We start from the raw sequence: 13,776 nt of genomic DNA, 5'->3' as shown, positions 1-13,776 counted from the left end.
TCCTCTGTCCTTCGGGCAAGTCAGGGAAAAACACCCCTAAGGAATCCTGACTACAACACTTGCTTGTTGTGTGAATGTGAACAATTTACTTCAGCTCTCTGCCTCTCGGTTTCTGCATCTGCAAAATGGGGATAATGACTTATCTCATGGGGTTGTTGTGAGGATTAAATTATTTACATGTATCAAGTCTTTAAAACAATGCACAGCACATAATGAGTGATCAGCAAATGTTAACTGATATTGTTCTATTAAAAATAATTTTTATTATTAGTATAGAATCAAAAGGTCAATTGCAGCCTCCTCGGTGTCCAAATCAAATGTTATATTTTCTACAATTTTATTTCTGGCATTTTCTTCTTAGAGAAATCAAGTGACTTAGAAGTTCAGTGGTTCCTGACTAGTAGTAACATTGCTTATCAATTCTAGTACATGTGAGGAGAAATTGGTCTAATTCATCTATTCAAATCATGGTAACTATGAAGTGGAGAGGTGCCAGTATTTAGCGTGGGCTCTCCACCAGGTACCACTCCATCTTTCTCCTTCTCTTTACAGCCACATGTCTCTATGTGCTGTCTCTACTTCTCCCCCCTACTCACCTGCTGGTCAGCTACCACAGAGACTGGCTTCCTCACCCACCTTGCAACTGAAGCTGGCTTCCCAAAGGTGACCAACAACTTTCTAGTTTCTAAATCCGGTTAACATTTCTTTGTCTGCAGACTACTTCTACCTTCTGAAATTATTCTCCTTGCAGGATTCCAGGATACCACACTTTTCCTCTGTAGGCATTTTCCTAACTACCTTTCTGGGTGCTGCTCATTCTCCAGTCATTTTTATCCTTTTCAATCTTATTCTTTTGTCCAGCCCTCACATGTTGGTGTTCTTCAGGTTCTCTCCTAGCCCTTCCTGTCCTCTCACTATCTACTCCTCCCAAGGGAATCTCATCCATTCCCACGGCTCAGTCATCAGATATACAGAACTCTAGCCCTGACCTTCTGACTCAACCTCATTGCCAGCTAAATGTCACAAAGGTGCTTCAAACTCAGCTTGTCCTGAAGTGAACTCATTATCTCCTCCCACAAAGGGACATTCCGCCCACCTCCTGTATTCCCTCTATCAACAAATCGCACCTCAATTGGCAGGATACTTTACCTGCCTATACTTGAGAATCATCCTAGCATCCCATTTCTGCCTCTCTCTCCCCTCCTCATACTCGATTAATCTCTACATTTGTCAACTTTCTGGGAACAGACATTTTTCTGTTTCTTTTATGCTGGTTCTTATCATCATCATGTGTCTACTGATTGATTGCTATAGCCTCTTAATTGGTACTCTGGGTTTTCACTCTTTCTTTTCTTTTTTTTTTTTTTTCGGAAGCAAAGGAAATCTGTGTTCTTTGATGAAAAAATGGAGAGGCGCGAGCTCCTGCTGTAGAGCACACGATCTCCTCTCGGCAAAGGCCACAGGGCGGGGCTGCTTTATAGGGTTTTTGTAGTTCTCACAGATCGGGTGCAGCTCTGCTGCTCCTGGCTCCAGGTGGTCGCAGTGCCGGGTGCAGCGTCTCTGCGCACGGCCCGCCACCGCCGCGTTGAATTGTGGTGCCGCGCGCAGTGCCGCGCGCAAACGGTTTTCCGCGGCCATCTTGAACTGAGGTACCGTGCACTGCGCTTCTGCACCCGCCCACCGAGCCGAGGCGTCCGCAGCCATTTTCACACTAGGAACTCTGGTTTGAGGTGCTGGGCACGAGACGTCTGCACGCAGCACTCTAGGAGCGAGTGAAAGTAGACTAAGCACAAAGGAAAAAAGGTTAGACTTTATTTTCTTACCCAGATACTACTTTTTTTCCCCTGGGAATTGTTAATGGGCTTTGCCGTTCGGACCTTCTTTCTTGACTCATTTGAATTATTCTCCACCAAGCTGCCAGAATTGTATTTTGTAAATGGAAAACTGACCTTGATGCTTTTCTGCTTAAAACACTTCCAGTAGTTTTAAGGATAAATTTCAATATCTTAACGGAGCTTTCAAGGCCCTATGGTAACCAGTTCCCCTGTCAGCATTACACACGCAGTCCTCCTGATCTTTCAGTTCTCAGAACGTGTCCCCAGGTCCTCATCTGGAAGCTTCTTAAACAACTATAGCCCATTCTTTTTTTTTTTTTTGCGGTATGCGGGCCTCTCACTGTTGTGGCCTCTCCCGTTGCAGAGCACAGGCTCCGGACGCGCAGGCTCAGCGGCCATGGCTCACGGGCCCAGCCGCTCCGCGGCATGTGGGATCCTCCCGGACTGGGGCACGAACCCACGTCCCCTGCATTGGCAGGCGGACTCTCAACCACTGCGCCACCAGGGAAGCCCTATAGCCCATTCTTGAGGTTGCTTCTTTCAGAAAGTTTTTCCTCATACTCAAGTCTGGGCTAGGTCCTCTCCCTCTCCTGGTAACTTTGTTCTCTTCCTTGTGATTTATTTAGAGTTTGGGCTTTGGAATCAGACCATTGGGATCTGAATTCCAGCTCTACCACCTACTAGCTTCTATTTAACCCAGTGAGCTTCATTTTTTTAATCTGTAAAATGGATCTAATAACAAAAACTTTTATAGATTTGCATGTTTATTGAAATAGGGATTAAATGGCTTTTAATTCATTATTTGTATAATTGTTTAAAATCTATATTTTTAATTTGAATTTAAGCTCTATAAGGGCAGGGGCTATACCTACCACTGAATGCCCAGTATCTACTATAGTGCAGGTAGCAGCTCAACAAAAAGACATTGAATAAATTATTAAGCATAACTTGATATTTTGATTTTAAAAAAATTTTAACATTATCTTGGTGGCTTAATAGCCTATTGCATAAATGTCCCAGAAATGATGTAACTCTTCACTTATTATTGGACATTTAGGGTATTTCAGTTCTTCATTATTTTAAATAATACTGTGACAAATATTCTTGTGCATAATTTTATGTCTATATCTTTTTTTAAAAGATTTATTATTTATTTAATTTATTTTTGGCTACATGGGCTCTTAGTTGCGGTATGCAGGATCTTTGTCGAGGCATGTGGGATCTTTCTTGCAGTGTGCAGGTTTTCTCTTTGCTAGTTGTGGCGTGTGGGTTCCAGAGTGCATGGGCTCTGTAGTTTGCAGCACGTGGGCTCTCTTGTTGAGGCGCCACAGCTCAGTAGTTGTGCGCGGGCTTAGTGGCCCAATGGCATGTGGGATCTTAGTTCCCTGACCAGGGATCGAACTTGCATCCCCTGCATTGGAAGGTGGATTCTTTACCACTGGAACACCAGGGAAGTCTCCTTATATCTTAGATTCTTTCTTTAAGTTACTTTTCTAGAAGAGGAATCTTTTTGTTATGTCTTCTTTTGAAAATATCCCAGAACTCTCTGTTTCCTTTTTTATTGCCTACAAAACATGTACCCTTAATGTTTTGTGAATTTTTCTTTCTTTCTAATGGCTTTGGGCTAACTAGTACCCCAAGCCCAGGGCTGAGCCTTACTCAACCTTACTGCTGTCCGTGCTAGGGGTAGATGTTCTTGCTCCTACACTGGAAGCTACCAACATTTAGACCTTTGACTTATTAAATCTATCAGGTTACAGAGAGGGAATAAAAGCAGATTTTTTTTATTCTTCTTCCTCTTCCTACTGCTCTCCTTTGTCTTACCTCCCCCATCCTCTTCCTCCTCTTCTTCTTCTCACACTCACCTTTTTGAAGAAGGAAAGATAAAACTCTTTGAAAAAAATAACAAAAATATATTTGTTATATAATATGGGTAATTAAGGGAGAAAAACAATGAAAAGAAGGGAAGGAAAGAAAGGAGAGAGTGAGAAAAAGAAGTAAAACTAGAAAAAGAAAAAGAGAATGGAATAAAAAGAGACCAGAAACAACATTTTAGGATAGAAAGAATAATTAGAGAATGAGAGAGGAGAAAAAAGGAAAAAAAATACTGATGTAGCAAAGTATACCTGTGGGGCCATTCTTATACATCCCTTTGATTTAAATTTTACCTGACAATATTTCAGAGATTTGAAGAAGCTATTCTGATTCCATAAGATTCATTTTTACTTTTATTTTTGCTTTTCTCTGGGGTAAATTTACCTAATTATTTCCACTGTTCCTCTGGAGACACAGTTTTCATACTCCTCAATAGTCCAGTTACCCTCTTTGGGTAGTATACAGTTTGTCAACTTCCCTATTAAAAGTGTGGTGCTCAGAGTTGGACAGGGTATTCTTGAGTGTTCCTGTTGTGGGATGATGTACAGAGCACACAACAGGACAGTTATCTCCGGTGCTTGGTACATGGAATTCGGTTTACTTTTTTGCTGTTTCTCAAACATTTATAGAAGTGATTCTAAACGTCTTGGTTTTAGATCATTTTAGTCTTTAAAAAAATGATTGAGGAACACAAATGAATTTTGTTTATGTAGATTATATCTACTAGTATTTACCGTATAAGGAATTAAAACATATAAGTTAAAAAAATATTGATTGGGCTTCCCTGGTGGCGCAGTGGTTGAGAGTCCGCCTGCCGATGCAGGGGACGTGGGTTCATGCCCCGGTCCGGGAAGATCCCACATGCCGCTGAGCGGCTGGGCCCGTGAGCCATGGCCGCTGAGCCTGCGCGTCCGGAGCCTGTGCTCCGCAACGGGAGAGGCCACAACAGTGAGAGGCCCACGTACCGCAAAAACAAACAAACAAACAAAAAAATATATATATATAGATTTATTAATTCATTTAAAAATAACAGAAATAACAAAAATAAACCCATTACATGTTAACATAATTAACATATCTTTATGAAAAAATTTCAGAAACAAAAAATAATATTGAGAAAAATCGCATTTTATATCTTTTCATATCTTTTTAACATCTGACTTAATAGAAGACAGCTTGATTCTCATATTTGGTTCTGATTAAATCTGTTGCAGTGTTTTGTTGAAGTGTATAAATAAAGTCTGGCTTTGCTCAGAGGCATAGTTGGAAAATGGAGAAATATTTTAATGGTCTTTTTAGATAATTATGGGTATTCTTCTTTGATATTATGCTAAAACCTGACATGTGGAATAGAGAAGCATATCAATGACCTTTTCATATGTTATTACATTGGTCTAACTTACATTAAATAGATTTTTTACCCATGCATGATTTTGTAACATCATGCATTGCTCAGTGGGAAAATATTGGATTACTGAGTTATGCTGGCCTTCCAAATGTTAACACATTTCATTCTATAATATATTAAAAAAATCTCATTCGTTAATATTACTTCAGTCTCATTAGAAAAATCTTTAAGTATTGGGAAGCTGATGAGTTTATGGTAGCAAATATGAGAGTTCCCACATTCACTTGAAATCTTGAATTTTATCATTGGCAACAAACATTGGTAGTGATTTTCCTTGACATGACAGACTCATTTCATTGATTTTTGAGAAAATGTCTGCAAAACGCCTTTGTTATCTGAGTAATAAAGTTTGTTAGGCAGTCAATCCTTTCAGGTAAAAATGTTCTTTCATGACAAAAGCAGCTAATTCATGTTGCAAATCAAACATCTGCAGGAGTGCTTTTCTTCGAGACAACTATTGTATTACAGTGTCCAGCAGAAGTATTTTATGCCTGTCTTTATTTTGTCACACAGAATATTAACAAGAAGTATACTCAAGGGCCAGGATTTAATAAAATTAACAACATTTATAGCTTAATAAAACACAGTGTTAAGTGAAACAGCCTTTTTTCTTTCTTTCTGGTGCCTAGCAGTAAAGAATACAGTGGTGAAATGTACTTGGGAGTCACTATTTTGATTCATGCTAAGGCACTAGCAGTTTTGCCTGCCATTGCTTTTGCACCATTGGTGTAAATATCGCTGCAGTGAAAAAGGCAAGGTAGTATTTTCTTGAAAATAGTTTTGGCTTTGGGGATGCCTTGAAAGGGTCTTGAGAATTCTCCAAGGTCTGTGGACCATACCTTGCAAACTCACTGTTTCCAGGATGCCTTGTATAGTAGTTTCATTAGTTATGTCGAGTCTTACACTGATCCCATCAGTGATAGCTGGGCTGTCACCAACAGGTTGGGGGTGTCTTTAAAGAGAGAACACTAACAGCAATAGGAACTAACATATCTTAGGTGCTGCGTCAGATACTTTTTTATACACTATCTCACAGCAACAATTGAGGTAGGTTCTGTTTTATCCTCGCTTTCAGATGAGGAAACTGAAGATCAGAGAGTTAAATTAACTTGCTGAAGATCACACAGCTGGTAGGCAGGAGAGCCAGTATGAATATCCAGGCAGTCTGATTCCAGAGCCCATGCTCAAACGGCATTGCTATTGCTAGAGAGGCTAACAGGATGGGCACAGTGAGGGAATAGCCCTTTAGAGGGTCAGGCAGTCAGAGCAGTGGCTGAGAGTCTTGGACCCAAGGGTCTAAGTAACAATTCAAAGGTTTCCTCCGAAACTATTTTTCCAACTGATTCTCACAAAAGCTCTCTGAGTTGGCTGGTCACAGTTCTAATTTCCCTCTTATAGTTCAGGAAGTTGATGCTGCTTAGTAGAGAAGGAACCCCTTAAAGGCCCAGAGTCATATACTGGGAGAGTTCTACCTTCTCACCCAAAGCCAAGCACTCAAGGCCCTTCTTGGTAGCTTTTTCCCCTTGGGGTGTCCTGCTGTCACATGTTATGGTGGGGAACTTGGCAAAGCAGGTGGTGTTGGCACTGATTCTAGAGAGAGAAAGAGAAAGGAAGGGCAAGCCCATTAGCCCTGGTGCCAGAGAGGAAAAATCAACCGAGGTCTGGCAGCCATGGGAGCCCTCCTCACCTCAGGTGCCTGTGACTGAGACTCAAAGCGGTTCCCCATTCTGGAGATGAAATTCCCCATCAAGCAGGAAACAGTTTATCTGCCAACAAAAAAGGAGGGGTGGGGGGAGGGAGCAGGTCAGAAAAGTACACCAAAGGCTTGGAGACTGCTGACAAGGAAGTTTGGAAGAACAGAGAAAAAGGTGCCCCAATGCAGCCCAGATCTCTTTCTATGGAAGGAGGAACTGAGTCCTGCAGTGGGGAGGGAATCTGCCAAAAGTCATACAGCCCATAAAGTAAAAATGCGTGCTGGCCCGCAGGTCCCTGATGCTTGCTTCACAGTACTCCCTGAAAAGAGACCATATCGCAGATGTAGAGAATGGACTTGAGGACACGGGGAGGGGGAAGGGTAAGCTGGAATGAAGTGAGAGAGTGGCATGGACATATATCCACTACCAAATGTAAAATAGCTAGTGGGAAGCAGCTGCATAGCACAGGGAGATCAGGTCGGTGCTTTGCCACCACCTAGAGGGGTGGGATAGGGAGGGTGGGACTGAGACGCAAGAGGGAGGAGATATGGGGATCTATGTATATGTGCAGCTGATTCACTTTGTTATACAGCAGAAACTTAACATTGTAAAGCAATTATCCTCCAATAAAGATGTTAAGAAAGAAAGGAAAAAAGGAAGGGAGGGAGGGAGAGAGAGAGGAAGAGAGAGAGGGAGGGAGGGAGGGAAGCCTGCTGGGATTTCCCTTCTGCTTTCTGAGACCAGAGGAGGCACAACTGGCAGCCAAGGTTGCTTTTCAAGGAGAAGCCCAGGCTCTGGGGACATGTGCCCCTTCTATGAAATTCTTGTAAACATAGACTGAGAACCAGGATAGAATTTTGTTGGTTTATCTGGACCCCTCCCCAGGGAGTTTGTGTTGGTATTCTTTCTGCATGCCACTCTGGGTGGTATTTCATTTCCAAGCAGGTTTCATATTCCATTAGCTCTGAGATTCCTTTCCTTCCAACGTGTGGGTTTTGCCTTTGTTCTTTTGTTTATATTCCCTAGACAATCAAGTTCCTGAAAGTTACAGGCCTCCTGGCTGTGGAAGAAGGGAAATTTCAGGACAGTTCCTGAATGTCCAAGCCTTCAAAGCCCCATGCAGGGCCAGCAAACAGCCTCCACAATCAAGGGGGAGAGCCTTCCTGAGTCAGGGTCTGCTCCAGGTGGAATGTCTGTTCTCAAGTGCACATCCTCCTGCGGTCCCCCTGCCCTGGGGCAGTGCCTGCACTGCCCTCTACACAGGGCTCTGTGTAGAGAAAGCTTTGCAGGAATAAGGGGGATGATTGCTGTTCCCCCAGTTCCTTTCCTCATTAGCAGGCTGAGTTCTGAATTTTAGCAATTAGAAATTAATTCTTTAACTTCAGGTTTTGTTCACTAGGACAAAAGAGAATGTTTTATTGTAGGATGACTTCCCCTCCCACTCTCCTTCCTCTCTTCCTTCTTCTCCTTCTTCTTTTCTGTCCCCAATATTTATTGAGAATTTGCTATGTCCAAGGCCCTGTTCTAAGAGCTGGGAATTCAACAATGAAAGCAGACATCTCTGCCCTGGTGGAGGTAGAGCTGATGGCCCTTTGAGGGAGTCAGACAATATATAATGTGATACACAGTGTAGTTTAAGGGCCTTGAAAGTGACAGTTTAGACTGGGTAGTTAGAGGTAGGCTTAGAGTCAGGAACAGGGTTAGGAGGAGAGAGTGAGGAGGGGATATCTGAGTAGAGATCTGAATGAAGTGAGAGACTGTGCCCTAAAGCCACCTGGGGGATGTCGCCTACTTGTCAGAATGGTCCCCAGGAAATGCGGCAGGGTCTGCCATCCACCCATGGATGGCACAGGACCAGCTTAATCCTGTTTCCAGGTGATGTCCTCCTCTACATTCTTGAAGACAATTCCTAGATCCCAATTAAATCATCTTATCCCAGCAAATTTGGCTGTTATTTCAGCCTAAAGTAACCTTTCAGAGTAAATTTCCCTGTAAAAACATCTATTCCAGAATCTCAAGTTACTTGACCAAGTCTTTGTTTCTTCTTTCATTCTTGATCCTCAGAAGATTCCAGTGTTTTAGAGTGGGAAGTGCCCTTTGAGGTCAGAGGGCCCAACCCCCTCATTTTAGAGATGGAGAAGGTAAGGCCAAGGCATAGGAAGGGCCTTGCTTATGGTTGGTTGGTCACAGGGTTAGGTACAGAATGGCAGAGTGAGGACACACACCCAGGTGTCCTCCTGTCCCAGTGCTTTTTCCCCTTCCACCCCCGCTGCACCACATGACATATGCCCTCTAATCCACATCTATTTTCTATACTTGCAGAATAGCAGTGCTAGCTCATATTTCCCCAGAACTTGGGTTTCCTCTTGCAATGTTGTTCTGTTCTTCTCTGAGAAAGTTTTCTGAGAAGAGAAACTCTCTGTAGGTTTCTTTTTTTCCCTTTTAAACTAAATATTGTCTTTTTCTCTATGCCAGGCTCTGTGCTAAAGGCTTTACACCCAGGATTTCATTTAACCCTCACAAGCCCTTTGTGAGGTATTATTATAATCATTCTTACTGGGAGACTGGGAAACTCAAGTTCAGAGAGAGTAACTTACCCAAGGTCACACAGCTGGAGAATAGTGCAGCCGGAATAAGAACCCAAGCAGTGTGACTCCAGAGCTTGTACCCTCACCCACTAGGCTAGTCTCCTGTTTATGTGTAGCGTCTGGCACCAGCCAGGGCTGAAAGCTCCCGTGTTGGAGCATCTGTACCTTCAGACTCATAGAGCCTCTATCTCTTTGGCCATTTTGGATATTTTCCTCACCTGCATTATCATAGCAGGTGGTCCAGGCAAGGAGCTTACTGCCCCTAACCTTCTGCTGGGAGGCCCTTGACACATAGGTTGGTATGCTTAGCATTACCTGACTTTGGTACCCTGACTACAGATGACACAATACAGAATGGCAGCTTGACCCAAAGACATAATAGTGTGTATGCTCTATCCAATAGGAGCACTGTGCCTTGGCTGGGGACTGGCTGAACCAATCAGACCTTGATTCTTAGAGAGCAGTAAGATAGGAGTCAGGCACAGAACAATGCTCCTACTCAGAGGAGGAAGTGACAGATGCCCACTGCTAATGGAGGGATGAGATAACCTAGTCACTAAGAGTGAAAACAGTCCAGTGGCTGAACAATATTCTCGCCTCCGGGTGGTTTGGCTCTGCGGCTCAGATTGTTTCTTATCTTCCTCTCTGTGAATTCTTAAAATAAATTCCTGGTAAATGAGTAACATGAGTGGGTCCTTGTCCATGCTCCCTGGAAGAGGCACATAACCGTCCTCGGTCTGTGTCCCTTCAGTTACAGCAATCAGTTGAGCTGATCACCCTCCAGTGCCAGGCACCCACGTCGGGCAGGACTTCCACGGTTGTCCATTTTACTGGCCCCTGGCTAGACCTGAGATCATTTTTCCAAAGGGAGACCTAGTGATCATCTGGGAAGATTCCCGAGGCCCACCTCAGACTTGCTGAATCAGAATTTCTGTGGGTGGTGCCTGAGGGATTCATGTACCAAAACTCCTAGGCTGCTTTTATTCCTAAGTGATTTTTATGGATCCTAAAGTTTGACAACAATGGCCATGGAGAGCTGCTTTTGGATCAGATACTCATCCCGGGTTCTACCAAATGTGATCAGCATGCATTCTCTGGAGTAACGTTCCCATGTTCTTTTGGGGGATTGGAGGTGGGGAGCATTGAACTGCAGCAGCCAATACATGCTGATATGTTTTAGAAACTGATTACACCGGAAATTGCAAAATGCCACTCATGAGCTCAATCTACAGATTGTAGAAGTATTATGCTTAAAAGATTTTGAATTGTTTGCCAACCTTAATGATAAGAAGATTTCACACAAAAAATACCGACTTCCAACTTTTGAAAATCTGGAAGCTCTAGTGGCATTGAACCTTCATTCTGTTTGGCAACAACCAACTTGCTGAATAACGGATGCCACCTTTAGGTGGGGCTTGAATGCCCTGACTTGGTCCCCTTTCCCTCTAGTCTCTTCAAATTTGAGGCTTTGTCAGTGGTTAAAGAGAAATGGGAGTGAGCACATTTTTTGGTGGATATGAAGAACATTCCTTCATGTTTAATAGGTCAGTTTTGTGACTGTATTGAAAACAAAAGAATTCAATATGGCTAACTTCACTCATGCCTGACGTGCACCTGATCTTAAAGGCATTTAGTTGGGACCCTGGACACTGACTCCCAGATCACTCTGAGGGTCTGTAACTAGAAGCTGAAAGTCCACCATAAACGCAGAGAATATTAGAATTCAGTTGTAGAGTGCAACACCCTCCTTGTACAGATGGAGAGACGGTAGCCCAGAAAGAGGGAGAGCTCTTCTGGAGGTCCCTCAAGAAGTGGAGTATGGCCAGGGTGCCAGTCCGGACCTCACTCTAGTGCATCATCCAGCTTCCCCCATCTTCATCTATAGCTGGTACTATTTCCTACAAATTTTCCTTACACTTAGCCATATCCTTTTTTCCACTGGATGTTTACTGTATTCCAAGTACAGGGCTAACTATAGTGTTTTACAAACATGTCTGATTTAATTTTTATCTCTGTTTGACAAATGAGAAAACTAAGATTTACAGAATCACTTTACGTATCAGTAGAAGAGACAGGATCTGAACCTAGGTCTGGGTATAATCAGAGCCTTCCCCACTGTGCAGCGTCATATTGACCAGCCCAGCAACCCTGCCAGGGAGGCACCATGCTCTTCCCATTTTACAGATGAAGAAAGCAAGAGGGTAAGCATCTTGGCCAGGATCCCACAGCTAGTAACTGATACAGTCAGGACTGACATCTAGGTCTGGCTTCAGGGCTGGGTGCGTAACTGTGTCTTCATTTGCTGCCCTTCTGTACCTCCTGGGACCACTTGAGGCCTTCCAAGAGTTCATTTGCATTGCTCGGTGTGTAATCACCCTACAGAACTCATTATCATGTAAATTTGGATGTGTAGAGGGGCTGCATCCATTCTGTGCCACACTTAGTATACCTGTGTGGTTAACTATAGTGCAGCCTTTGTGCCAAACATGCTGAGCAGCAGCCACAGCCTAGACACTCAGGGGAAGTGACCTCCGTGAATGGGGACGCTGGAGTCCAAAGACAGGAGGGGACTTCTCAGGTGTCACCCAGTTCGTGCTAACTCTCCAAAGACTAGAGCCAAAACTCCAGGACTCAGAGTAAAACACGGGGCCCAGACCTTTTTCTGCACCATCCTTTCTCTTTCCAACACACAATGCTAGTTCCCTCTTGTTTCATTTTAACCAGTGAAATGCTGTGAAATGCTTCAGTGCCCTTGTGTTGTCTTTATCTTGCTTTGTGAGACATGATGGCAGTGACCTTGTGTTTTTAATCTCACTTTGTGAAAGATGAGATAGTGACCTGTGATGACTCAGAACCCTAACACCCCAGAAAGGGAGGACTTATCAGTGGTTTTCACGCCATGCTCCAGAGAACCCTGCGGTCTCCTGTACGTCCTTCAAGATTTTGAAAATAACAACATTTTTGCCACCAAAAAATAAAAATTCACACAGACTAAGGAACATGTTAATCACCCATTTAAAAATATCTTTTATATATTGGGATTTAGTTTAAGATGTCATTTTGAAGAAAGAATTCTGCTACTAAAAAGATTATAATCTCTTTTACTAAAATACCATGGATCACAGAGCTATAGGATACATCTGCTCAGAGGTAGAAAGTAATCATGGAACAAAGTCAAGCACCCCAGGAAAGCAGAGGAAACAAAATCTTCATCTTGGGCTAACCAAGCACCTTGCTGAAAGGCGATCCTGCCTTCCCAGCATTCCCACCTCAATCTGCTGGGACAGTGACAATGCAACCTCTGTCCCCACTGGGCATGCATTGATCTGCCCCATCTTTGCAATGCAGGCTCTGGATTGCCCAGCTTTTCCCTTGCTCAGACAAAGGTCTGAGCTTGCTGGAGAGTCTTAATATAATATATAGGCTGCCCTGTAGGATTCTACACTCTGGACCCTCCAACCCAGAGACCTGGCTGCAGATTCTGTCCCTAGAAACCTGGGGGCAGGGGTCACTGGTAGAGGGGTGCTGTGAAGGTTTCTGGAAACAGAGCTACAGCTGATGTTTCCTTCTCTGTGAGTACGAGGGATTAGAATGGTCTGTTCACACAGGAACAAACTTGAGAAAAGCAAACAGATGAAGCAGATATACACTCAGGCCTATTCTCCCCTGTGCCTCTCCAGCTCAGGCAGCTGGGTGCATATACACACACACACACGCACACGCACGTACTCACACAGACTCAGATTCAGAGTTGGTTCGGTTCAGCTATAGTTCTGGTTCAGCTGTGGTTCTTAGTGGTTCAGCTGTGGTTCTTAGTAAAGTGGTTTAACTAGTCAGGTCAGGTCTCCTGCTTCTTTCCTCTCCAACCAGCCTCACCACCTGTCCTGCTTGTCTTTTCCCACAGTAGGTCAGTAACCATGGGCTTCTCCGCCAGCCTCCCTGGCAGCTCACCCAGCCCTGAACCCTCCCAGTGCTCATCTCCTCAGCACCATCCAGACTCCCAACGCCTTCTGCTGCTCCTCCTGACTTCTTTCTTTACTCAGGCTGCTCCCCTTTCAGTGCACCACGAAGGCACTTAAACTTCATCTCAGACTCTCCCTTCCTTGCTCATTGTTTTAAATCAACATTACATTAAACCCTGTGGTACATTAAACCGTGTTCATATGTTCTCTGTGTTTTTGGCTTCAGATCCTTGTTTTCTGCCTCCCTCCCACCTCAAATCCACTCTGCAAGGCATTGCCATGTTATTCTTTTTAAAGCAGTGGTCAGATCACGTCACTCCCCTCCTTAAAGACCATCAGTGGCTCTCTGCTGCCTGATGAGGCAGCCTCCCCTTCTTTAGCGTGGCCTTTGAGATGCTCTACCATATGGGGGAA

The 13,776-nt window shown here is 43.8% G+C and overlaps 1 protein-coding gene across 1 annotated transcript in view; it reads left to right on the top strand.

Annotated features, from left to right (window-relative positions):
* Window positions 1–13,424, top strand: part of SH3TC2 (SH3 domain and tetratricopeptide repeats 2) — a 182,296-nt gene extending 168,872 nt beyond the window's left edge. The window contains exon 20 of the transcript XR_009563483.1: window positions 13,305–13,424. The gene's annotated coding sequence lies outside the window, so the exon portion shown is untranslated. The remainder of the gene's footprint in view (window positions 1–13,304) is intronic.
* Window positions 13,425–13,776: the final 352 nt, after the last annotated feature.

The sequence above is a fragment of the Globicephala melas genome, chromosome 3, assembly GCF_963455315.2.
Source record: "Globicephala melas chromosome 3, mGloMel1.2, whole genome shotgun sequence".
Lineage (NCBI taxonomy): Eukaryota > Metazoa > Chordata > Mammalia > Artiodactyla > Delphinidae > Globicephala > Globicephala melas.
This window is presented reverse-complemented; position numbering and strand designations above follow the sequence as displayed.